Source organism: Garra rufa, chromosome 14, assembly GCF_049309525.1.
Source record: "Garra rufa chromosome 14, GarRuf1.0, whole genome shotgun sequence".
In the NCBI taxonomy this organism is placed as follows: domain Eukaryota; kingdom Metazoa; phylum Chordata; class Actinopteri; order Cypriniformes; family Cyprinidae; genus Garra; species Garra rufa.
Genome location: NC_133374.1, coordinates 39,136,768 through 39,152,341, shown reverse-complemented (window position 1 = coordinate 39,152,341; position 15,574 = coordinate 39,136,768). Strand labels below are relative to the sequence as shown.

The 15,574-nt window shown below is 51.9% G+C and overlaps 20 non-coding genes across 20 annotated transcripts; all 20 read left to right on the top strand.

Moving 5' to 3' along the window:
• Nucleotides 1-503: 503 nt before the first annotated feature.
• LOC141285750 (U6 spliceosomal RNA) lies at nt 504-610 on the top strand. Its single transcript, XR_012338874.1, has one exon. It is a non-coding gene; the product is annotated as a U6 spliceosomal RNA (small nuclear RNA).
• Nucleotides 611-1,258: 648 nt separating this feature from the next.
• LOC141285535 (U6 spliceosomal RNA) lies at nt 1,259-1,365 on the top strand. Its single transcript, XR_012338663.1, has one exon. It is a non-coding gene; the product is annotated as a U6 spliceosomal RNA (small nuclear RNA).
• Nucleotides 1,366-2,013: 648 nt separating this feature from the next.
• On the top strand, nt 2,014-2,120 carry LOC141285899 (U6 spliceosomal RNA). Its single transcript, XR_012339024.1, has one exon. It is a non-coding gene; the product is annotated as a U6 spliceosomal RNA (small nuclear RNA).
• Nucleotides 2,121-2,768: 648 nt separating this feature from the next.
• On the top strand, nt 2,769-2,875 carry LOC141285898 (U6 spliceosomal RNA). The gene has a single exon (XR_012339023.1). It is a non-coding gene; the product is annotated as a U6 spliceosomal RNA (small nuclear RNA).
• A 648-nt stretch (nt 2,876-3,523) lies between these two features.
• LOC141285897 (U6 spliceosomal RNA) lies at nt 3,524-3,630 on the top strand. The gene has a single exon (XR_012339022.1). It is a non-coding gene; the product is annotated as a U6 spliceosomal RNA (small nuclear RNA).
• Nucleotides 3,631-4,278: 648 nt separating this feature from the next.
• On the top strand, nt 4,279-4,385 carry LOC141285896 (U6 spliceosomal RNA). Its single transcript, XR_012339021.1, has one exon. It is a non-coding gene; the product is annotated as a U6 spliceosomal RNA (small nuclear RNA).
• Nucleotides 4,386-5,033: 648 nt separating this feature from the next.
• On the top strand, nt 5,034-5,140 carry LOC141285895 (U6 spliceosomal RNA). The gene has a single exon (XR_012339020.1). It is a non-coding gene; the product is annotated as a U6 spliceosomal RNA (small nuclear RNA).
• A 648-nt stretch (nt 5,141-5,788) lies between these two features.
• On the top strand, nt 5,789-5,895 carry LOC141285893 (U6 spliceosomal RNA). Its single transcript, XR_012339017.1, has one exon. It is a non-coding gene; the product is annotated as a U6 spliceosomal RNA (small nuclear RNA).
• Nucleotides 5,896-6,543: 648 nt separating this feature from the next.
• Nucleotides 6,544-6,650, top strand: LOC141285892 (U6 spliceosomal RNA). The gene has a single exon (XR_012339016.1). It is a non-coding gene; the product is annotated as a U6 spliceosomal RNA (small nuclear RNA).
• Nucleotides 6,651-7,302: 652 nt separating this feature from the next.
• On the top strand, nt 7,303-7,405 carry LOC141285573 (U6 spliceosomal RNA). Its single transcript, XR_012338698.1, has one exon. It is a non-coding gene; the product is annotated as a U6 spliceosomal RNA (small nuclear RNA).
• A 648-nt stretch (nt 7,406-8,053) lies between these two features.
• Nucleotides 8,054-8,160, top strand: LOC141285784 (U6 spliceosomal RNA). Its single transcript, XR_012338909.1, has one exon. It is a non-coding gene; the product is annotated as a U6 spliceosomal RNA (small nuclear RNA).
• Nucleotides 8,161-8,808: 648 nt separating this feature from the next.
• Nucleotides 8,809-8,915, top strand: LOC141285891 (U6 spliceosomal RNA). Its single transcript, XR_012339015.1, has one exon. It is a non-coding gene; the product is annotated as a U6 spliceosomal RNA (small nuclear RNA).
• Nucleotides 8,916-9,555: 640 nt separating this feature from the next.
• On the top strand, nt 9,556-9,662 carry LOC141285890 (U6 spliceosomal RNA). The gene has a single exon (XR_012339014.1). It is a non-coding gene; the product is annotated as a U6 spliceosomal RNA (small nuclear RNA).
• A 648-nt stretch (nt 9,663-10,310) lies between these two features.
• LOC141285888 (U6 spliceosomal RNA) lies at nt 10,311-10,417 on the top strand. The gene has a single exon (XR_012339013.1). It is a non-coding gene; the product is annotated as a U6 spliceosomal RNA (small nuclear RNA).
• A 646-nt stretch (nt 10,418-11,063) lies between these two features.
• LOC141285887 (U6 spliceosomal RNA) lies at nt 11,064-11,170 on the top strand. Its single transcript, XR_012339012.1, has one exon. It is a non-coding gene; the product is annotated as a U6 spliceosomal RNA (small nuclear RNA).
• A 648-nt stretch (nt 11,171-11,818) lies between these two features.
• Nucleotides 11,819-11,925, top strand: LOC141285886 (U6 spliceosomal RNA). The gene has a single exon (XR_012339011.1). It is a non-coding gene; the product is annotated as a U6 spliceosomal RNA (small nuclear RNA).
• A 648-nt stretch (nt 11,926-12,573) lies between these two features.
• Nucleotides 12,574-12,680, top strand: LOC141286069 (U6 spliceosomal RNA). Its single transcript, XR_012339192.1, has one exon. It is a non-coding gene; the product is annotated as a U6 spliceosomal RNA (small nuclear RNA).
• A 638-nt stretch (nt 12,681-13,318) lies between these two features.
• LOC141285789 (U6 spliceosomal RNA) lies at nt 13,319-13,425 on the top strand. Its single transcript, XR_012338914.1, has one exon. It is a non-coding gene; the product is annotated as a U6 spliceosomal RNA (small nuclear RNA).
• Nucleotides 13,426-14,073: 648 nt separating this feature from the next.
• LOC141286067 (U6 spliceosomal RNA) lies at nt 14,074-14,180 on the top strand. Its single transcript, XR_012339190.1, has one exon. It is a non-coding gene; the product is annotated as a U6 spliceosomal RNA (small nuclear RNA).
• A 648-nt stretch (nt 14,181-14,828) lies between these two features.
• LOC141286065 (U6 spliceosomal RNA) lies at nt 14,829-14,935 on the top strand. The gene has a single exon (XR_012339189.1). It is a non-coding gene; the product is annotated as a U6 spliceosomal RNA (small nuclear RNA).
• Nucleotides 14,936-15,574: the final 639 nt, after the last annotated feature.

Genomic DNA, 15,574 nt, shown 5'->3' with positions numbered 1-15,574 from the left:
TCCATCACACCACGCGACAAACTCACGAAGCACATGGCTGTCGTCATACTCCGAGCTTGAGAGCAGGGCGAGGAGAAGTGTGTCTTCTGCGCTTATAACCACAATGCAATTAGCCTGAGCACTTCAACACTCCCTTATAGAAATTAAGAAGAGAATCGGTGACAGTACGCCACCTTGTGGAGATGCCAAGAGATGCATGGCGTGCGCCCGGTCAGAGTCCGCTTATCCTGACCCTTTGCTGCCCGCCGGTCGAAAAGTCCAAAAGCCGTAAGGCCAGGCCATGACTGGCATTGCATTTGTTTGAAAGTTCTTCTGCTAAAATAATAGGATGCATTGTGTCAGATGGTCAAGACAAATCAACAGACAGCTCCCCTCGGTAGAATGATCCAAGTGCCGTTCGTTTCCTTAACTGACTGCAGCTTTGGCTCGCTGGGCCCTACCACCTTGGCGAGAGCTCGCAGGGACCCGAGGAGTACAGATACCTCGAGCGGGCCAGCCGGCTTGTGCTCGCCACGGCGGCACATATACTAAAATTGGATCGATACAGAGAAGATTAGCATGGCCCCTGCAAAAGGATGACACGCAAATCCGTGAAGCGCTCCATATTTTTGGCTTGCTACAATTGCGCTCCTCTGCTCGGTGGGCCCTCGTGTGGTAAGTATACGCAGGTTTCAGCGTGGGAGCGTTTTTGTTCTAAATCGCCACACACCCTCACCATCTCAAAGCGTTTTAGAGATATTTCATTGCGGCCCAGCTCCATCACACCACGCGACAAACTCACGAAGCACATGGCTGTCGTCATACTCCGAGCTTGAGAGCAGGGCGAGGAGAAGTGTGTCTTCTGCGCTTATAACCACAATGCAATTAGCCTGAGCACTTCAACGCTTCCTTATAGTAATTAAGAAGAGAATTGGTGACACTACGCCACCTTGTGGAGATGCCAAGAGATGCATGGCGTGCGCCCGGTCAGAGTCCGCTTATCCTGACCCTTTGCTGCCCGCCGGTCGAAACGTCCAAAAGCCGTAAGGCCAGCCCGTGACTGGCATTGCATTTGTTTGAAAGTTCTTCTGCTAAAATAATAGGATGCATTGTGTCAGATGGTCAAGACAAATCAACAGACAGCTCCCCTCGGTAGAATGATCCAAGTGCCGTTCGTTTCCTTAACTGACTGCAGCTTTAGCTCGATGGGCCCTACCACCTTGGCGAGAGCTCGCAGGGACCAGAGGGGTACAGATACCTCGAGCGGGCCAGCAATCTTTTGCTCGCCACGGCGGCACATATACTAAAATTGGATCGATACAGAGAAGATTAGCATGGCCCCTGCGAAAGGATGACACGCAAATCCGTGAAGCGCTCCATATTTTTGGCTTGCGACATTTGCGCTCCTCTGCTCGGTGGGCCCTCGTGTGGTAAGTATATGCAGGTTTCAGCGTGGGAGCGTTTTTGTTCTAAATCGCCAGACACCCTCACCATCTCAAAGCGTTTTAGAGATATTTCATTGCAGCCCAGCTCCATCACACCACGCGACAAACTCACGAAGCACATGGCTGTCGTCATACTCCGAGCTTGAGAGCAGGGCGAGGAGAAGTGTGTCTTCTGCGCTTATAACCACAATGCAATTAGCCTGAGCACTTCAACGCTCCCTCATAGAAATTAAGAAGAGAATCGGTGACAGTACGCCACCTTGTGGAGATGCCAAGAGATGCATGGCGTGCGCCCGGTCAGAGTCCGCTTATCCTGACCCTTTGCTGCCCGCCGGTCGAAAAGTCCAAAAGCCGTAAGGCCAGCCCGTGACTGGCACTGCATTTGTTTGAAAGTTCTTCTGCTAAAATAATAGGATGCATTGTGTCAGATGGTCAAGACAAATCAACAGACAGCTCCCCTCGGTAGAATGATCCAAGTGCCGTTCGTTTCCTTAACTGACTGCAGCCTTGGCTCGCTGGGCCCTACCACCTTGGCGAGAGCTCGCAGGAACCCGAGGGGTACAGATACCTCGAGCGGGCCAGCAGTCTTGTGCTCGCCACGGCGGCACATATACTAAAATTGGATCGATACAGAGAAGATTAGCATGGCCCCTGCGAAAGGATGACACGCAAATCCGTGAAGCGCTCCATATTTTTGGCTTGCGACATTTGCGCTCCTCTGCTCGGTGGGCCCTCGTGTGGTGAGTATACGCAGGTTTCAGCGTAGGAGCGTTTTTGTTCTAAATCGCCAGACACCCTCACCATCTCAAAGCGTTTTAGAGATATTTCATTGCGGCCCAGCTCCATCACACCACGTGACAAACTCACGAAGCACATGGCTGTCGTCATACTCCGAGCTTGAGAGCAGGGCGAGGAGAAGTGTGTCTTCTGCGCTTATAACCACAATGCAATTAGCCTGAGCACTTCAACGCTCCCTTATAGAAATTAAGAAGAGAATCGGTGACAGTACGCCACCTTGTGGAGATGCCAAGAGATGCATGGCGTGCGCCCGGTCAGAGTCCGCTTATCCTGACCCTTTGCTGCCCGCCGGTCGAAAAGTCCAAAAGCCTTAAGGCCAGCCCGTGACTGGCATTGCATTTGTTTGAAAGTTCTTCTGCTAAAATAATAGGATGCATTGTGTCAGATGGTCAAGACAAATCAACAGACAGCTCCCCTCGGTAGAATGATCCAAGTGCCGTTCGTTTCCTTAACTGACTGCAGCTTTGGCTCGCTGGACCCTACCACCTTGGCGAGAGCTCGCAGGGACCCGAGGGGTACAGATACCTCGAGCGGGCCAGCAGTCCTGTGCTCGCCACGGCGGCACATATACTAAAATTGGATCGATACAGAGAAGATTAGCATGGCCCCTGCGAAAGGATGACACGCAAATCCGTGAAGCGCTCCATATTTTTGGCTTGCGACATTTGCGCTCCTCTGCTCGGTGGGCCCTCGTGTGGTGAGTATACGCAGGTTTCAGCGTGGGAGCGTTTTTGTTCTAAATCGCCACACACCCTCACCATCTCAAAGCGTTTTAGAGATATTTCATTGCGGCCCAGCTCCATCACACCACGCGACAAACTCACGAAGCACATGGCTGTCGTCATACTCCGAGCTTGAGAGCAGGGCGAGGAGAAGTGTGTCTTCTGCGCTTATAACCACAATGCAATTAGCCTGAGCACTTCAACACTCCCTTATAGAAATTAAGAAGAGAATCGGTGACAGTACGCCACCTTGTGGAGATGCCAAGAGATGCATGGCGTGCGCCCGGTCAGAGTCCGCTTATCATGACCCTTTGCTGCCCGCCGGTCGAAAAGTCCAAAAGCCGTAAGGCCAGGCCATGACTGGCATTGCATTTGTTTGAAAGTTCTTCTGCTAAAATAATAGGATGCATTGTGTCAGATGGTCAAGACAAATCAACAGACAGCTCCCCTCGGTAGAATGATCCAAGTGCCGTTCGTTTCCTTAACTGACTGCAGCTTTGGCTCGCTGGGCCCTACCACCTTGGCGAGAGCTCGCAGGGACCCGAGGAGTACAGATACCTCGAGCGGGCCAGCCGGCTTGTGCTCGCCACGGCGGCACATATACTAAAATTGGATCGATACAGAGAAGATTAGCATGGCCCCTGCGAAAGGATGACACGCAAATCCGTGAAGCGCTCCATATTTTTGGCTTGCTACAATTGCGCTCCTCTGCTCGGTGGGCCCTCGTGTGGTAAGTATACGCAGGTTTCAGCGTGGGAGCGTTTTTGTTCGAAATCGCCACACACCCTCACCATCTCAAAGCGTTTTAGAGATATTTCATTGCGGCCCAGCTCCATCACACCACGCGACAAACTCACGAAGCACATGGCTGTCGTCATACTCCGAGCTTGAGAGCAGGGCGAGGAGAAGTGTGTCTTCTGCGCTTATAACCACAATGCAATTAGCCTGAGCACTTCAACGCTTCCTTATAGTAATTAAGAAGAGAATTGGTGACACTACGCCACCTTGTGGAGATGCCAAGAGATGCATGGCGTGCGCCCGGTCAGAGTCCGCTTATCCTGACCCTTTGCTGCCCGCCGGTCGAAACGTCCAAAAGCCGTAAGGCCAGCCCGTGACTGGCACTGCATTTGTTTGAAAGTTCTTCTGCTAAAATAATAGGATGCATTGTGTCAGATGGTCAAGACAAATCAACAGACAGCTCCCCTCGGTAGAATGATCCAAGTGCCGTTCGTTTCCTTAACTGACTGCAGCCTTGGCTCGCTGGGCCCTACCACCTTGGCGAGAGCTCGCAGGAACCCGAGGGGTACAGATACCTCGAGCGGGCCAGCAGTCTTGTGCTCGCCACGGCGGCACATATACTAAAATTGGATCGATACAGAGAAGATTAGCATGGCCCCTGCGAAAGGATGACACGCAAATCCGTGAAGCGCTCCATATTTTTGGCTTGCGACATTTGCGCTCCTCTGCTCGGTGGGCCCTCGTGTGGTAAGTATATGCAGGTTTCAGCGTGGGAGCGTTTTTGTTCTAAATCGCCAGACACCCTCACCATCTCAAAGCGTTTTAGAGATATTTCATTGCAGCCCAGCTCCATCACACCACGCGACAAACTCACGAAGCACATGGCTGTCGTCATACTCCGAGCTTGAGAGCAGGGCGAGGAGAAGTGTGTCTTCTGCGCTTATAACCACAATGCAATTAGCCTGAGCACTTCAACGCTCCCTCATAGAAATTAAGAAGAGAATCGGTGACAGTACGCCACCTTGTGGAGATGCCAAGAGATGCATGGCGTGCGCCCGGTCAGAGTCCGCTTATCCTGACCCTTTGCTGCCCGCCGGTCGAAAAGTCCAAAAGCCGTAAGGCCAGCCCGTGACTGGCACTGCATTTGTTTGAAAGTTCTTCTGCTAAAATAATAGGATGCATTGTGTCAGATGGTCAAGACAAATCAACAGACAGCTCCCCTCGGTAGAATGATCCAAGTGCCGTTCGTTTCCTTAACTGACTGCAGCCTTGGCTCGCTGGGCCCTACCACCTTGGCGAGAGCTCGCAGGAACCCGAGGGGTACAGATACCTCGAGCGGGCCAGCAGTCTTGTGCTCGCCACGGCGGCACATATACTAAAATTGGATCGATACAGAGAAGATTAGCATGGCCCCTGCGAAAGGATGACACGCAAATCCGTGAAGCGCTCCATATTTTTGGCTTGCGACATTTGCGCTCCTCTGCTCGGTGGGCCCTCGTGTGGTAAGTATACGCATGTTTCAGCGTGGGAGCGTTTTAGTTCTAAATCGCCAGACACCCTCACCATCTCAAAACGTTTTAGAGATATTTCATTGCGGCCCAGCTCCATCACACCACGCGACAAACTCACGAAGCACATGGCTGTCGTCATACTCCGAGCTTGAGAGCAGGGCGAGGAGAAGTGTGTCTTCTGCGCTTATAAACACATGGCAATTAGCCTGAGCACTTCAACGCTCCCTTATAGAAATTAAGAAGAGAATCGGTGACAGTACGCCACCTTGTGGAGATGCCAAGAGATGCATGGCGTGCGCCCGGTCAGAGTCCGCTTATCCTGACCCTTTGCTGCCCGCCGGTCGAAAAGTCCAAAAGCCGTAAGGCCAGCCCGTGACTGGCACTGCATTTGTTTGAAAGTTCTTCTGCTAAAATAATAGGATGCATTGTGTCAGATGGTCAAGACAAATCAACAGACAGCTCCCCTCGGTAGAATGATCCAAGTGCCGTTCGTTTCCTTAACTGACTGCAGCTTTGGCTCGCTGGACCCTACCACCTTGGCGAGAGCTCGCAGGGACCCGAGGGGTACAGATACCTCGAGCGGGCCAGCAGTCCTGTGCTCGCCACGGCGGCACATATACTAAAATTGGATCGATACAGAGAAGATTAGCATGGCCCCTGCGAAAGGATGACACGCAAATCCGTGAAGCGCTCCATATTTTTGGCTTGCGACATTTGCGCTCCTCTGCTCGGTGGGCCCTCGTGTGGTGAGTATACGCAGGTTTCAGCGTGGGAGCGTTTTTGTTCTAAATCGCCACACACCCTCACCATCTCAAAGCGTTTTAGAGATATTTCATTGCGGCCCAGCTCCATCACACCACGCGACAAACTCACGAAGCACATGGCTGTCGTCATACTCCGAGCTTGAGAGCAGGGCGAGGAGAAGTGTGTCTTCTGCGCTTATAACCACAATGCAATTAGCCTGAGCACTTCAACACTCCCTTATAGAAATTAAGAAGAGAATCGGTGACAGTACGCCACCTTGTGGAGATGCCAAGAGATGCATGGCGTGCGCCCGGTCAGAGTCCGCTTATCCTGACCCTTTGCTGCCCGCCGGTCTAAAAGTCCAAAAGCCGTAAGGCCAGCCCATGACTGGCATTGCATTTGTTTGAAAGTTCTTCTGCTAAAATAATAGGATGCATTGTGTCAGATGGTCAAGACAAATCAACAGACAGCTCCCCTCGGTAGAATGATCCAAGTGCCGTTCGTTTCCTTAACTGACTGCAGCTTTGGCTCGCTGGGCCCTACCACCTTGGCGAGAGCTCGCAGGGACCCGAGGGGTACAGATACCTCGAGCGGGCCAGCCGGCTTGTGCTCGCCACGGCGGCACATATACTAAAATTGGATCGATACAGAGAAGATTAGCATGGCCCCTGCGAAAGGATGACACGCAAATCCGTGAAGCGCTCCATATTTTTGGCTTGCTACAATTGCGCTCCTCTGCTCGGTGGGCCCTCGTGTGGTAAGTATACGCAGGTTTCAGCGTGGGAGCGTTTTTGTTCTAAATCGCCACACACCCTCACCATCTCAAAGCGTTTTAGAGATATTTCATTGCGGCCCAGCTCCATCACACCACGCGACAAACTCACGAAGCACATGGCTGTCGTCATACTCCGAGCTTGAGAGCAGGGCGAGGAGAAGTGTGTCTTCTGCGCTTATAACCACAATGCAATTAGCCTGAGCACTTCAACGCTTCCTTATAGTAATTAAGAAGAGAATTGGTGACACTACGCCACCTTGTGGAGATGCCAAGAGATGCATGGCGTGCGCCCGGTCAGAGTCCGCTTATCCTGACCCTTTGCTGCCCGCCGGTCGAAACGTCCAAAAGCCGTAAGGCCAGCCCGTGACTGGCATTGCATTTGTTTGAAAGTTCTTCTGCTAAAATAATAGGATGCATTGTGTCAGATGGTCAAGACAAATCAACAGACAGCTCCCCTCGGTAGAATGATCCAAGTGCCGTTCGTTTCCTTAACTGACTGCAGCTTTAGCTCGATGGGCCCTACCACCTTGGCGAGAGCTCGCAGGGACCAGAGGGGTACAGATACCTCGAGCGGGCCAGCAATCTTCTGCTCGCCACGGCGGCACATATACTAAAATTGGATCGATACAGAGTAGATTAGCATGGCCCCTGCGAAAGGATGACACGCAAATCCGTGAAGCGCTCCATATTTTTGGCTTGCGACATTTGCGCTCCTCTGCTCGGTGGGCCCTCGTGTGGTAAGTATATGCAGGTTTCAGCGTGGGAGCGTTTTTGTTCTAAATCGCCAGACACCCTCACCATCTCAAAGCGTTTTAGAGATATTTCATTGCAGCCCAGCTCCATCACACCATGCGACAAACTCACGAAGCACATGGCTGTCGTCATACTCCGAGCTTGAGAGCAGGGCGAGGAGAAGTGTGTCTTCTGCGCTTATAACCACAATGCAATTAGCCTGAGCACTTCAACGCTCCCTCATAGAAATTAAGAAGAGAATCGGTGACAGTACGCCACCTTGTGGAGATGCCAAGAGATGCATGGCGTGCGCCCGGTCAGAGTCCGCTTATCCTGACCCTTTGCTGCCCGCCGGTCGAAAAGTCCAAAAGCCGTAAGGCCAGCCCGTGACTGGCACTGCATTTGTTTGAAAGTTCTTCTGCTAAAATAATAGGATGCATTGTGTCAGATGGTCAAGACAAATCAACAGACAGCTCCCCTCGGTAGAATGATCCAAGTGCCGTTCGTTTCCTTAACTGACTGCAGCCTTGGCTCGCTGGGCCCTACCACCTTGGCGAGAGCTCGCAGGAACCCGAGGTGTACAGATACCTCGAGAGGACCAGCAGTCTTGTGCTTGCCACGGCGGCACATATACTAAAATTGGATCGATACAGAGAAGATTAGCATGGCCCCTGCGAAAGGATGACACGCAAATCCGTGAAGAGCTCCATATTTTTGGCTTGCGACAATTGCGCTCCTCTGCTCGGTGGGCCCTCGTGTGGTAAGTATACGCAGGTTTCAGCGTGGGAGTGTTTTTGTTCTAAATCGCCACACACCCTCACCATCTCAAAGCGTTTTAGAGATATTTCATTGCGGCCCAGCTCCATCACACCACGCGACAAACTCACAAAGCACTTGGCTGTCGTCATACTCCGAGCTTGAGAGCAGGGCGAGGAGAAGTGTGTCTTCTGCGCTTATAACCACAATGCAATTAGCCTGAGCACTTCAACGCTCCCTTATAGAAATTAAGAAGAGAATTGGTGACACTACGCCACCTTGTGGAGATGCCAAGAGATGCATGGCGTGCGCCCGGTCAGAGTCCGCTTATCCTGACCCTTTGCTGCCCGCCGGTCGAAAAGTCCAAAAGCCGTAAGGCCAGCCCGTGACTGGCATTGCATTTGTTTGAAAGTTCTTCTGCTAAAATAATAGGATGCATTGTGTCAGATGGTCAAGACAAATCAACAGACAGCTCCCCTCGGTAGAATGATCCAAGTGCCGTTCGTTTCCTTAACTGACTGCAGCTTTGGCTCGCTGGGCCCTACCACCTTGGCGAGAGCTCGCAGGGACCCGAGGGGTACAGATACCTCGAGCGGACCAGCAGCCTTGTGCTCGCCACGGCGGCACATATACTAAAATTGGATCGATACAGAGAAGATTAGCATGGCCCCTGCGAAAGGATGACACGCAAATCCGTGAAGCGCTCCATATTTTTGGCTTGCGACATTTACGCTCCTCTGCTTGGTGGGCCCTCGTGTGGTGAGTATACGCAGGTTTCAGCGTTTTTGTTCTAAATCGCCAGACACCCTCACCATCTCAAAGCGTTTTAGAGATATTTCATTGCGGCCCAGCTCCATCACACCACGCAACAAACTCACGAAGCACATGGCTGTCGTCATACTCCGAGCTTGAGAGCAGGGCGAGGAGAAGTGTGTCTTCTGCGCTTATAACCACAATGCAATTAGCCTGAGCACTTCAACGCTCCCTTATAGAAATTAAGAAGAGAATCGGTGACAGTACGCCACCTTGTGGAGATGCCAAGAGATGCATGGCGTGCGCCCGGTCAGAGTCCGCTTATCCTGATCCTTTGCTGCCCGCCGGTCAAAAAGTCCAAAAGCCGTAAGGCCAGCCCGTGACTGGCATTGCATTTGTTTGAAAGTTTTTCTGCTAAAATAATAGGATGCATTGTGTCAGATGGTCAAGACAAATCAACAGACAGCTCCCCTCGGTAGAATGATCCAAGTGCCGTTCGTTTCCTTAACTGACTGCAGCTTTGGCTCGCTGGGCCCTACCACCTTGGCGAGAGCTCGCAGGGACCCGAGGTGTACAGATACCTCGAGCGGGCCAGCAGTCTTGTGCTCGCCACGGCGGCACATATACTAAAATTGGATCGATACAGAGAAGATTAGCATGGCCCCTGCGAAAGGATGACACGCAAATCCGTGAAGCGCTCCATATTTTTGGCTTGCGACATTTGCGCTCCTCTGCTCGGTGGGCCCTCGTGTGGTAAGTATACGCAGGTTTCAGCGTGGGAGCGTTTTTGTTCTAAATCGCCAGACACCCTCACCATCTCAAAGCGTTTTAGAGATATTTCATAGCGGCCCAGCTCCATCACACCACGCGACAAACTCACGAAGCACATGGCTGTCGTCATACTCCGAGCTTGAGAGCAGGGCGAGGAGAAGTGTGTCTTCTTCGCTTATAACCACAATGCAATTAGCCTGAGCACTTCAACGCTCCCTTATAGAAATTAAGAAGAGACTTGGTGACACTACGCCACCTTGTGGAGATGCCAAGAGATGCATGGCGTGCGCCCGGTCAGAGTCCGCTTATCCTGACCCTTTGCTGGCCGCCGGTCGAAAAGTCCAAAAGCCGTAAGGCCAGCCCGTGACTGGCATTGCATTTGTTTGAAAGTTCTTCTGCTAAAATAATAAGATGCATTGTGTCAGATGGTCAAGACAAATCAACAGACAGCTCCCCTCGGTAGAATGATCCAAGTGCCGTTCGTTTCCTTAACTGACTGCAGCTTTGGCTCGCTGGGCCCTACCACCTTGGCGAGAGCTCGCAGGGACCCGAGGTGTACAGATACCTCGAGCGGGCTAGCAGTCTTGTGCTCGCCACGGCGGCACATATACTAAAATTGGATCGATACAGAGAAGATTAGCATGGCCCCTGCGAAAGGATGACACGCAAATCCGTGAAGCGCTCCATATTTTTGGCTTGCGACATTTGCGCTCCTCTGCTCGGTGGGCCCTCGTGTGGTAAGGATACGCAGGTTTCAGCGTGGGAGCGTTTTTGTTCTAAATCGCCAGACACCCTCACCATCTCAAAGCGTTTTAGAGATATTTCATAGCGGCCCAGCTCCATCACACCACGCGACAAACTCACGAAGCACATGGCTGTCGTCATACTCCGAGCTTGAGAGCAGGGCGAGGAGAAGTGTGTCTTCTGCGCTTATAACCACAATGCATTTAGCCTGAGCACTTCAACGCTCCCTTATAGAAATTAAGAAGATAATCGGTGACAGTACGCCACCTTGTGGAGATGCCAAGAGATGCATGGCGTGCGCCCGGTCTGAGTCCGCTTATCCTGACCCTTTGCTGCCCGCCGGTCGAAAAGTCCAAAAGCCAAGGCCAGCCCGTGACTGGCATTGCATTTGTTTGAAAGTTCTTCTGCTAAAATAATAGGATGCATTGTGTCAGATGGTCAAGACAAATCAACAGACAGCTCCCCTCGGTAGAATGATCCAAGTACCGTTCGTTTCCTTAACTGACTGCAGCTTTGGCTCGCTGGGCCCTACCACCTTGGCGAGAGCTCGCAGGGACCCGAGGGGTACAGATACCTCGAGCGGACCAGCAGTCTTGTGCTCGCCACGGCGGCACATATACTAAAATTGGATCGATACAGAGAAGATTAGCATGGCCCCTGCGAAAGGATGACACGCAAATCCGTGAAGCGCTCCATATTTTTGGCTTGCGACAATTGCGCTCCTCTGCTCGGTGGGCCCTCGTGTGGTAAGTATACGCAGGTTTCAGCGTGGGAGTGTTTTTGTTCTAAATCGCCACACACCCTCACCATCTCAAAGCGTTTTAGAGATATTTCATTGCGGCCCAGCTCCATCACACCACGCGACAAACTCACGAAGCACATGGCTGTCGTCATACTCCTAGCTTGAGAGCAGGGCGAGGAGAAGTGTGTCTTCTGCGCTTATAACCACAATGCAATTAGCCTGAGCACTTCAACGCTCCCTTGTAAAAATTAAGAAGAGAATTGGTGACACTACGCCACCTTGTGGAGATGCCAAGAGTTGCATGGCGTGCGCCCGGTCAGAGTCCGCTTATCCTGACCCTTTGCTGCCCGCCAGTCGAAAAGTCCAAAAGCCGTAAGGCCAGCCCGTGACTGGCATTGCATTTGTTTGAAAGTTCTTCTGCTAAAATAATAGGATGCATTGTGTCAGATGGTCAAGACAAATCAACAGACAGCTCCCCTCGGTAGAATGATCCAAGTGCCGTTCGTTTCCTTAACTGACTGCAGCTTTGGCTCGCTGGGCCCTACCACCTTGGCGAGAGCTCGCAGGGACCCGAGGGGTACAGATACCTCGAGCGGGCCAGCAGTCTTGTGCTCGCCACGGCGGCACATATACTAAAATTGGATCGATACAGAGAAGATTAGCATGGCCCCTGCGAAAGGATGACACGCAAATCCGTGAAGCGCTCCATATTTTTGGCTTGCGACATTTGCGCTCCTCTGCTCGGTGGGCCCTCGTGTGGTAAGTATACGCAGGTTTCAGCGTGGGAGCGTTTTTGTTCTAAATCGCCAGACACCCTCACCATCTCAAAACGTTTTAGAGATATTTCATTGCGGCCCAGCTCCATCACACCACGCGACAAACTCACGAAGCACATGGCTGTCGTCATACTCCGAGCTTGAGAGCAGGGCGAGGAGAAGTGTGTCTTCTGCGCTTATAAACACATGGCAATTAGCCTGAGCACTTCAACGCTCCCTTATAGAAATTAAGAAGAGAATCGGTGACAGTACGCCACCTTGTGGAGATGCCAAGAGATGCATGGCGTGCACCCGGTCAGAGTCCGCTTATCCTGACCCTTTGCTGCCCGCCGGTCGAAAAGTCCAAAAGCCGTAAGGTCAGCCCGTGACTGGCACTGCATTTGTTTGAAAGTTCTTCTGCTAAAATAATAGGATGCATTGTGTCAGATGGTCAAGACAAATCAACAGACAGCTCCCCTCGGTAGAATGATCCAAGTGCCGTTCGTTTCCTTAACTGACTGCAGCCTTGGCTCGCTGGGCCCTACCACCTTGGCGAGAGCTCGCAGGAACCCGAGGGGTACAGATACCTCGAGCGGACCAGCAGCCTTGTGCTCGCCACGGCGGCACATATACTAAAATTGGATCGATACAGAGAAGATTAGCATGGCCCCTGCGAAAGGATGACACACAAATCCGTGAAGCGCTCCATATTTTTGGCTTGCGACATTTACGCTCCTCTGCTTGGTGGGCCCTCGTGTGGTGAGTATACGCAGGTTTCAGCGTTTTTGTTCTAAATCGCCAGACACCCTCACCATCTCAAAGCGTTTTAGAGATATTTCATTGCGGCCCAGCTCCATCACACCACGCAACAAACTCACGAAGCACATGGCTGTCGTCATACTCCGAGCTTGAGAGCAGGGCGAGGAGAAGTGTGTCTTCTGCGCTTATAACCACAATGCAATTAGCCTGAGCACTTCAACGCTCCCTTATAGAAATTAAGAAGAGAATCGGTGACAGTACGCCACCTTGTGGAGATGCCAAGAGATGCATGGTGTGCGCCCGGTCTGAGTCCGCTTATCCTGACCCTTTGCTGCCCGCCGGTCGAAAAGTCCAAAAGCCAAGGCCAGCCCGTGACTGGCATTGCATTTGTTTGAAAGTTCTTCTGCTAAAATAATAGGATGCATTGTGTCAGATGGTCAAGACAAATCAACAGACAGCTCCCCTCGGTAGAATGATCCAAGTACCGTTCGTTTCCTTAACTGACTGCAGCTTTGGCTCGCTGGGCCCTACCACCTTGGCGAGAGCTCGCAGGGACCCGAGGGGTACAGATACCTCGAGCGGACCAGCAGTCTTGTGCTCGCCACGGCGGCACATATACTAAAATTGGATCGATACAGAGAAGATTAGCATGGCCCCTGCGAAAGGATGACACGTAAATCCGTGAAGCGCTCCATATTTTTGGCTTGCGACAATTGCGCTCCTCTGCTCGGTGGGCCCTCGTGTGGTAAGTATACGCAGGTTTCAGCGTGGGAGTGTTTTTGTTCTAAATCGCCACACACCCTCACCATCTCAAAGCGTTTTAGAGATATTTCATTGCGGCCCAGCTCCATCACACCACGCGACAAACTCACGAAGCACATGGCTGTCGTCATACTCCTAGCTTGAGAGCAGGGCGAGGAGAAGTGTGTCTTCTGCGCTTATAACCACAATGCAATTAGCCTGAGCACTTCAACGCTCCCTTGTAAAAATTAAGAAGAGAATTGGTGACACTACGCCACCTTGTGGAGATGCCAAGAGATGCATGGCGTGCGCCCGGTCAGAGTCCGCTTATCCTGACCCTTTGCTGCCCGCCAGTCGAAAAGTCCAAAAGCCGTAAGGCCAGCCCGTGACTGGCATTGCATTTGTTTGAAAGTTCTTCTGCTAAAATAATAGGATGCATTGTGTCAGATGGTCAAGACAAATCAACAGACAGCTCCCCTCGGTAGAATGATCCAAGTGCCGTTCGTTTCCTTAACTGACTGCAGCTTTGGCTCGCTGGGCCCTACCACCTTGGCGAGAGCTCGCAGGGACCCGAGGGGTACAGATACCTCGAGCGGGCCAGCAGTCTTGTGCTCGCCACGGCGGCACATATACTAAAATTGGATCGATACAGAGAAGATTAGCATGGCCCCTGCGAAAGGATGACACGCAAATCCGTGAAGCTCTCCATATTTTTGGCTTGCGACATTTGCGCTCCTCTGCTCGGTGGGCCCTCGTGTGGTAAGTATACGCAGGTTTCAGCGTGGGAGCGTTTTTGTTCTAAATCGCCAGACACCCTCACCATCTCAAAACGTTTTAGAGATATTTCATTGCGGCCCAGCTCCATCACACCACGCGACAAACTCACGAAGCACATGGCTGTCGTCATACTCCGAGCTTGAGAGCAGGGCGAGGAGAAGTGTGTCTTCTGCGCTTATAACCACAATGCAATTAGCCTGAGCACTTCAACGCTCCCTTGTAAAAATTAAGAAGAGAATTGGTGACACTACGCCACCTTGTGGAGATGCCAAGAGATGCATGGCGTGCGCCCGGTCAGAGTCCGCTTATCCTGACCCTTTGCTGCCCGCCAGTCGAAAAGTCCAAAAGCCGTAAGGCCAGCCCGTGACTGGCATTGCATTTGTTTGAAAGTTCTTCTGCTAAAATAATAGGATGCATTGTGTCAGATGGTCAAGACAAATCAACAGACAGCTCCCCTCGGTAGAATGATCCAAGTGCCGTTCGTTTCCTTAACTGACTGCAGCTTTGGCTCGCTGGGCCCTACCACCTTGGCGAGAGCTCGCAGGGACCCGAGGGGTACAGATACCTCGAGCGGGCCAGCAGTCTTGTGCTCGCCACGGCGGCACATATACTAAAATTGGATCGATACAGAGAAGATTAGCATGGCCCCTGCGAAAGGATGACACGCAAATCCGTGAAGCTCTCCATATTTTTGGCTTGCGACATTTGCGCTCCTCTGCTCGGTGGGCCCTCGTGTGGTAAGTATACGCAGGTTTCAGCGTGGGAGCGTTTTTGTTCTAAATCGCCAGACACCCTCACCATCTCAAAACGTTTTAGAGATATTTCATTGCGGCCCAGCTCCATCACACCACGCGACAAACTCACGAAGCACATGGCTGTCGTCATACTCCGAGCTTGAGAGCAGGGCGAGGAGAAGTGTGTCTTCTGCGCTTATAAACACATGGCAATTAGCCTGAGCACTTCAACGCTCCCTTATAGAAATTAAGAAGAGAATCGGTGACAGTACGCCACCTTGTGGAGATGCCAAGAGATGCATGGCGTGCACCCGGTCAGAGTCCGCTTATCCTGACCCTTTGCTGCCCGCCGGTCGAAAAGTCCAAAAGCCGTAAGGTCAGCCCGTGACTGGCACTGCATTTGTTTGAAAGTTCTTCTGCTAAAATAATAGGATGCATTGTGTCAGATGGTCAAGACAAATCAACAGACAGCTCCCCTCGGTAGAATGATCCAAGTGCCGTTCGTTTCCTTAACTGACTGCAGCCTTGGCTCGCTGGGCCCTACCACCTTGGCGAGAGCTCGCAGGAACCCGAGGGGTACAGATACCTCGAGCGGACC